This window comes from Meriones unguiculatus (assembly GCF_030254825.1).
Source record: "Meriones unguiculatus strain TT.TT164.6M chromosome 13 unlocalized genomic scaffold, Bangor_MerUng_6.1 Chr13_unordered_Scaffold_51, whole genome shotgun sequence".
In the NCBI taxonomy this organism is placed as follows: domain Eukaryota; kingdom Metazoa; phylum Chordata; class Mammalia; order Rodentia; family Muridae; genus Meriones; species Meriones unguiculatus.
The window spans coordinates 915,472-924,745 of NW_026843657.1; positions in this window are offsets into that span (position 1 = coordinate 915,472).

A 9,274-nucleotide genomic window follows, 5' to 3' on the forward strand; every position below is an offset into this window, starting at 1 on the left:
AACAAAACAAAACAAAACTATTCTTTAATCAAAAAGAAAAAAATGGAACTTTAGGTAAATGAATTTTAATTCAGAACATGGTTGTTCTGGCAAGAGATCATATCCAAAGACTTTCTAGGTCTATATGATCTGGTTGGAATACAGACACACCTTTAATCCCAGGAGAAAAAGATAAACAGATCTTTGTGGTCAAAATCAGCCAGGTATAGAGCAAGCTTCAGGAAAAGAAAAGCTTAGGTCAGGGTGTGGTGGTACAAACCTTTAACCTAGCCCTCAGGAAACAGAGAGATGCAGATGTTTGAGTTCTAGCCATTTCTAATTAGGCTGTTAAGCTGAGTCAGTGAGTTGAGAGGCAATGCAGTCAAGTTGAGTTTTCAGAATTCAGAAAAAGTTTTACTGGGAGCCTTTTACAGACACAAGTTGAAGAGAGAAACTAGACACAGGTGAAGACAGACAGAGCCAGAGAATGAGAAGCATCCACAAGATTATGACATATTGCCAAAGTCAGTATGAGGCCAAGTGGAGCAATTCAGTCACAAACTATGAAAAGCCAGATTGATTCAGTCACCTTGGAGGGGAGTCTGAGTCAGAACAGCTGAGTTGAACAGGCCAGCAAGAGTTCAGAAAGAACTAGAAAGGGTGAGCTTATTCAGCACTAAGTCTCAGAGGATGAAATCATTCTAGGCCTAGATTGGATTGTTTGGAGGCTAGAAGTATGCAGCACCAGGCCTAGGTTAGCAGATGAAGGCAGTAGGCTCCTGGAGGACAATTACATCAGGGGAATAAAAGTTAGTTTAACACCTTTATGTCACCACAGGCTGTAATGTTGGTAGTGACCCTATAAGACCGCCTTGAGCACCTTGGTAGTGCCCTGTTCTTTGATATGAGGATCTGCCTGGTAGCTGGTTGTAAATCACAGTTGTCTCTCTCCTTTGCTAGGGTTGGGGCCAAATTTCTGGACAAGCCCGGTCAACATGTATATGCTAGTATGCTAATCTCTAACAGGCCTGGTTAGCATACTATTTACCTGTGGGGTGATTTAGAGTCAGCCCTCCCTTGGCTAAATTCTGTTTAGTGTCACCTACTATTTCCCACACACTGGAAATCCTTTACATCATCAATTCTACTCTTCCTCATCACAGCTTAATATTTGAGTGCTATTCAACACACGAGATGCCGTTTACAACCCCCACAAAACTACCTCCGAATGGATCTCACACCTAAAGGTTAAATGCTAAGAGCAAAACTTGTAGAAGACATGAGAGAAACTGGAATAGCGAAGACAAACTGATGTACTCCGACTTTGGCATCCAGCCACAAGGGTGATTCTGCCCACAAACCCCTGCTGCAAATGCTCTGCGCAGATGCGGCTCCCGCACTGGAGTGACTCAGTTGCAACCACTGGGTCCAGCGAGTATCGAGGACCACAAGGTCCCTCCCCAGGGGCCGCCATTGACCAACCAGTCTTGGAAGAGACCCCAAACACCAGCTCCCACCGATCAGCCACCTTCTCCTCCCCGAACTCACCATGCCGCGATTTCGGAGCTGAACCAGCAGAAAAGCTTTCTGGAAAGACACGCCCCATCTCATTACTGGGGGGTCCGGCCGGAGGCCCTGATTGGACAGAGAGACTTGAGTGACAGGAGCCCCTTCCTTATGGTTAGGATGTCTCCCTTAGGGTTAGAATGTGCAGAAGGTACACAGCCCAGTAGTCCCTGACCCCGGCTTCCAGTCCAGGACTGAGTCTTCGCCAGATCTGCAGATTCACATTTCAGCAGCGCTAATGCATGTCCTCCTATAGTCTACACATCTGCCTGCACACCCAGCCTCAGAACAGCCTTGGGACCGCCTAGCCTTCCCACCCTGGCCACTCAGCCACTACTTGCTCCCCTCTGTGGGAGGAAACCCTAGGCTCCCCAACTCAAGCTCTCAGGGCCTGCCTGAGCTCCCCCACAGCACTCAGTAGGGTGCTTCTGCTTCTTCCTCCTGGAGAATCAGGCTTCTATAGCCCATTACTCAACTGCAGTGGAGATACCCATCTGTCCGACAAATGGAAGGGGTCCTAGAATAATTAACAGGTAAGGAGAACGTTTTTAATTATTCATACATTTTATAATTAAGGAACAAAATACAAATCAAGGTGACTTCTCTATTAAATTGCCATGGTGTTTAAAAGCTTTGGCGGTAATATACATATATATAATATATATATATACATATATACATGTGTACATATATAATATACATATATACACATATATACCTATGTATATATTTATATATGTGTATATATATGTATATATGTATATTACTACCAAAGCTTTTAAACCTAAAATATAAAAGGTAGGAATCACATACTCCAAGAACCCCATTCTTGTGAGATGATTAACATATCTAGAGAACATATTCAGTACAATTAAAAAATTCTGACAAAATGATTGCAGTATTCTTAAGTTGTGCTAAATCATATTCATCTTTGGTGGAATGTCTAGTTTATAGTGATTTACAAGTACTACAAAGGAATTTATTAGATCTTATAAATGACTCTCACAGGAGTTATATAGTCTTCTCAGAGAACAATATGAATTGTGTTTTGTAATAAATGCAAAATGCACGCTTGGCAAAAAGTATAAAAGCTGATAGCAGAATTTTGGTTGGGACTGTGTATTCCTTATATATTTCATTTCTTAATGTAAAGAATATATTTATTTTTTATATTAATTAAAGTTTATTCACTTAGTATCCCAGCTGTAGCCCCCTCACTCAATCCCTCCCAGTCTCATCATCCTTCCCTCATTTCCATCCATGCCCCACTCCATCTGTCTTTTCTGAGACTGATTCTCCAACCAAGGACCGTGCATGGAGATAACCCAGAACTTCATCACAGATGTAGCCCATGGTAGCTCAGTATCCATGTGGGATCCATAGTAATGGGAACAAAGACTGTCTCTGACATGACTCAGTGGCTATCTCTTTGATCACCTCCTCCTGAATGAGGAGCAGGCCATAGAGGAAGACAATACAGCCAGATCTGATGATAGGCTAGGGTCAGATGAAAGGGGAGGAGGACCTTCCCTATCAGAGAAATTTCAAGAAACAAGATTTGTGTTTTGTGGCTTCATACTGGGCTCAGATAACTGCACCTACATTTCACCTGGTACCTGTGAACACCCTGAGAGAAAAACAGTTAACAGATGACAAACTTTGTGGAGCAGGGTTTTTAGCAGCCATAGGCAAATGGGAAGGGAAACAAAACAAAACATCTGTATTAGTAAAGATTCTCTAGCTGAACAGAACAAATGGAATGAATGTACATATGTAGAAAGTGGGTTTTTTACAATGGCTCACAGGCTGTGTTCCAACTGGTCCAACAATGCCTGTATACCAATGGGAAGTTGAAGAACCCATGTTACAGGATTATTTAGTTATACTGTGAACCCTGAGATGGTATCCTGGAAAAATCTGTCTCTAGTTGTAGTGGTTTAGTGTAAGCATATACCTTTAATCCACAAGCTCTCTGTTGAAACAGGCTTAGATAAACTCAACCATAGGTCAACAGGCCAAGCAAGCATCCAGTTCGGAAAGATTCACATGAAATAGAATGTAGGGACATTCAGTTTGAGAGGATTTTTAAAAAGCATGGAAGGAGAAGTAGTTTTTGTTTTGTTTTGTTTTCTGAGCCTTTGGCTGAGTAGGAAGGTAGGCTGGGTACTTTCTCTGCCTCCCTGGGATAGTAAGTTTTCACCCAGGTATCTGACTCCAGCATCTTTATTGGTGACATCATGTTTTGGATTTTGCTTAAAAACAAAACAAAACAAAAATACAGTAATGGTTCAGCCTATGTAGCTGGATGTCTCAGATGGTCTTCAGTATATACCATAATTCTTAAGAAATAAGCTTTAAAGCCAGGTTTAAAAAAATGAGCTTGCTAGACAGAGGTAGGGCCAGGAGACAAAGAAAAAGAGCTGCCATCTCCAATATTATATGTATGTATTGTGAGTGTGTGTGTATATGTATGTATGTTACCATCAGAGACTGTGGATGAGATTAAAGGTGGGTTTTATCACATCAAAAATCTAGATCTAGATTGAAGAGTTTTTCCACTTCACAACAGTTTGGGTTTTAGTTAATTCCAGACATATAGTCAATTTGACTGCCTAGAATAGCCATCATAACAGTGAAAACAGAAGAGCTGAGAAAGATTTTTTTTTCCTGTGGCAGGAAAGGAGAGCATGGGAGTCTTTTCCAAAGCATGATTTTCTTTAATAAAGGAAGCTTTGATGTTTTACTTAGGGAATCTGGAAAAGTTCAATTATAGGTTTGCCTGTGTTAAAGCATGCTAAGTTAAATCATTTTCTTAACATGGTGGTAGTGTATAAGGAGATATATTTAAATGCATCTTAGCTCAAAGTCATGCAGAAACATATGTAAATTATACAAGTGGACAGAAATGCCTCTGGAATATTCATCTTGTACCACAAGGTCTTAGATGAAAATAAGGGACAGTAGAAATCATTTGCATGAGGCCAGCGCTACCTGTCAATCATGTTGTATGATTTCACAGATAGAAGTATCAAGGCCATTTTCTCACACATACAAAGACAGAGAATACAGATTCAGAAAATATTAAGGAAGTCACCTATCAGCACCATGGACACTATTCTTAGAGGAGCAGCTTTGCTGAGCTAGTCTAACTTCACAATGAGCCTGTTTTTGCCTATGAGATGGCTGGTTCAGAGGAATGCTGCAGCTACTTTCATACAGAAGTAGAAAGAGTTCATTTTTAACTAGCCCTGGCTGCTGTCTGTCTCACTGCTGTGATATCTCTGTAGAGATTACTACAATTTTAAGCTTTATTTTTATTTTATATACATGGGTGTTTTTCTGCGTGTGTCTATGTTCAGTAACAACAGAAGCCAGAAGATGGCAGGAGATGACATTGTCTGGAATTAGAGCAAATGGCTAGCTACCATGTGGTTTCTGGAGATGGAACCTCTATCTTCTGTACCAATATCCATTGTTTTTTAACTGCTAAACTATCTCTTTAGCCATGTTCTAATTTAAAATGTATTTTTATATATTTTAATTAAAATATATTACATTGCTTTACTCATTTCTTGTCCTCTCTCTATCCCTTCTTATTCTTCCCAGGCGAGTTCTTCCATGCTAAGTATGGGTGAATAAATATGCTCAAATATTTGAATAAAACTTGCTGAGTCCCTTTCTGTTGATTGTGTATATATGGTTTCAGGACTGACCATATTGTATTGGAAAAGCAATTAGGGAGCTCATCCTTGTTTGATGCTAATTATCCTACTTTCAGGAAAACTCCACTTTGAACAACAGGATGTTGAACCACAAAGGTCCTTGTACCCACAGATCACTAGGGAAACCAGGAATGTTAAACATGCAAAGGCCTCTTCTCAGTGCAGAAGATAAACTATCTGCATTCAATCCAAAAGGCTGGGAGTGGAATTTGTTAATGACCGCTTTACTAGCTGTGGGGGCAGACCTCACCTACCTCTTGCTACAGAGGCAGACTTTACCAAAATTTTCCAGAATGATTATCTCGGACTATTTCTTTCCTAGACAGTTACCTATCTGAGTGACTAAAGATGTGCCCCTATATGTAAAGGGTGACAGAATACCCAGTTTTCTATGATCTTTGGATCTTGGAGGGGACAGATGCACCCCTATCTGTAAAGGGTGGGAGGGTACCCAGTTTTCTATGAGGACAAGGTAGGTATGTTGTGCCCGATCTGAGAGATACCAAAAGACCACTAGGAGTCCAGTCCATTGAAAATCACAGAAGGATCTTTATTCAAGCTAAATCTCAGGCCGCCAATCTTCCCCAACATAGCAGGTTAGAAAGTGAGGCTCTGAATCTCAGGGAGGCAGACTTTTTAAAGGAAAAAATGGCAAGCGGGGGATTCCAAGCCTTAGAGCTACAGAGAAGAATAAGTTTTGGGTAGGAGGTTCAGCAACCTTTTGGTTAATTGTTCCAAGCCACCTGGCCAAACCTACAGATAGCAATCTCTATGATAGCCAGCTGGGTGGAGTGGAGGATCCACTAACACATTCTGTGGCATTTATGATAACATGTGGGGTAGAGGCCTGGTTATAATTATCTATTTACACATTTTGTGGTATCCACAAAACCTGCAGGGGTGGAGGGCCATGTGGCCCTTTTTGGAACCCAAAGGTGGTGACCAAATCATTCCAAGGTCATTCAACTTAAGATAGAGTCTGAGAAACAAAATGGAGCCACCCCTGCCATCCTCAGTTCCTTCAATACAAACAAACTGCATCTGAAAAGGCCAGAATGAACCTGAGTTCTGTGTTATTTGTATACCACTAGCTTAAGACAGTCACACTGTGAATCCCAAATCTGTCTATAGATTAAGAAATTCTGTTGCCCTGGAACTCAGTATGAGTGGTGAAATTGCCATCCTGACTCACAGGGACCCATAGCCCTGCTAATGCATTCTCTAGTCCATGTCTCCTCACAAGTGTCAGTGGATGTTCCCCTGAACTGTAAAAGACTGAAGAGCTAGCAAAGAGGGAAGCTCAGGCAGCAGGTCTCTATGAGTTTGAGGCCAGAAGGGTCTATGCAATGAGTGCAGGTGTCCTCAGACTCCCAAAGAAGGCCTTTTGCACAACAGGAGCACTGCAGACACAATGGATTGTCACAGGACACCGCATAGATACATGCAAATTTTTAAATGCTCATGGTGTGTACTGTTCGGCTTTAAATTGAATGAGTGCAGATGAGAAATTGGGTAGGTGATGCATTTTCCATTGTCAATGGTTTTTAAACTATGAGAATATTCACTCCGAGGCATTCCTGAGACATAAACAAAAGGCTGGGAAGATGACTCAGCAGTTAGGACATTGGCTCGGTCGCCTCCCCACTATCTCCCGGGCCACCACGTTTCTGAACTGTAAACACAAAGCGGCAAAGCACAGGAGCCATTTACCCCTTTTGTTGATCAATACAGGGCTCACCAAAGTCAGGGAACTACAAACAATCCCAGAGTGCATTGTGCCCACAGCAAGCTTCTGTGAGAACTACAAGCATGTCTCCTCAATGAGAACTACAAACATGGCGGGCTGCAGAGCAAAGACTTCTGGGATTGTTTGCAGTCATCTCAGCTTATGGCCAAGCTGTAACATGATGCAGGCGCAGAAATACAATTGGCAACCTGGACAGGAAGTCGCCCCGTTTTCCACCGCTGCAGAGGCCCCTGACTGGGAAGTTACCGGCCGACCAGGGCACACAGCATTTAATAATCAAGACCTTTCTAGGAGCATCTCCGAGACGTCATCAACCCGCCCACTGGTAATGGAAGTAAACACCAGCTGCTGGAAGTCGCTGGTGTAGAGGAAGAATGTGCAGTTTGAATTCTCCTGCTCAGAGGCCGTCCAGCTGGTCTATGGAAAAGGAATCCTGGGTTCTCGGCCCCCCTTTTTTGGAATTGCGGCCCTCCCAGTCAAAGCAACGCTGCTCTCTCGGGAAGGCAGAAATGGGCTCACCCTGATGCGTATTTTTAAAGATTAAAAAACAACATCAACAACAAAAGGCGGCGCAGTGACATACACCTGGGATCCCAGCACTGGGGAGGCAGGGGCAGGCGGGTCTCAGTGTGTTCCAGACCAGCGTGCTCCAGAAAGCGAGTCCAGGACAGACAGGGACACAGAATCCCTATTTCTTTCCCAGGTGCCAGGTTGGATCCCCAGGGACAACAGGGTGGTGCACAAATGTCTGATTCCCTCTGGTGATGCGCACGTGTCCATGAAGACAGAGCGCTCCTGCACCTAATAGCTAGATTTATATATGTGATAATTTTAATACTATATATTTTAATTTAGTAAAGACAGAACTGTCTTGAGTACCCACATCCTCTAGTCCTGTGGCATCGCTGGATGAACCACTGAACGATAATGGCCTTATTCCGCCCTAAGCATGGAGGGACCCTGTGCCAGAATTAAGCTCAAGGGAGTGGAGGGGAGGGGGATGCTAAGGCGTTTACCTGGGCCCCTGCACCTGTATTCAACCTCTAAAAGTTGTTGCTGCAGGCTATGGAAGACACAGGTTTTCCCTTAATTTAGAAAAAAAAAAGCCTGAGAGAATTTATTCCAAATTTTAATACAAACAAGTAATTGACCTGTATTATACATGCACAACAATTTCAGTTCCTCTCCTCTGGTCACACACAAAAAAAGCAAATAGTGTACATGACGCTACTTCACTCTTGGAGGAAAACATGGCTGTGCTTTGGGCTGGTTTTGTGTTTCTGAGTTTTCTGCAGTGCTGTGGCAGTTATGATCCCACAGGTGATAACACATAGGGTGATCAGGTGTACCCACCCAGGTACATAAAGGGGCAAGGTGCAGCAACTTTGATACAAAGGATAAAGACCAAACAAGCCATTCCCGGATGTGTAAATGGACAAACACACACACACACACACACACACACACACACACACACACACTTGAGGACCACTTCATTCCTTCTCAAATAACAAGGGTTCCAAGTCCAGATGTAGTTTTGAACAAGTTTTGTTTCATTTTCATTTTAATGGCCCATATACAGATAAAAAATTGGCCAGGGATTTGGTTCTGGCTCCTGATTGGTATCAAATGAGACCAAATTCCCACTGATCTCCATTTCTTGAGGAATATCTGAGGATGCATATGTCTTCAGTCATGGCCTCTTAAAAGACTATCATATTATTTAGTGTAGTTTAAATAGCAAATGATGATGTTATTCCTATTACTCAATTTCATCTCTCGTGAAAATTCATATTCTGAGGAACATGTGGAAGGTTTTCTAAAAGGACTCTCCCCTACATGCATCACTTTCACACACTCAAAAAAATACAGCATTATTCTTTTCCCATGTCTGACAAAATCATAATTTCTGAAGAGCCTACGCTGCCAAAAACTCACTAGCTAGCACCCAGAACACATGCACCTATCATGAAGTATAAGAACCTTTGATACAATGACCATCATCATGTACCAAATTGGCCAGTATGAACCAGACCATCAGTGAGGCTGCCCACTGACCAGTGTTATAGTGGAATTCAAATAAAATTATAGTCTTTAGCCCAATAATCACTCTGCATGGTAGACTGTCCAGGTGAGTCAGTGAGGGTGACTTGTGCTTGTGAGAGTAGCATCACTCTCAGCAGCCACAGAAGTAGACATGCAGCTCAGCTCTTCCTGCCAATCTTCACATTCTCCCAAACTGTGCTCAGCCTAAACCCAG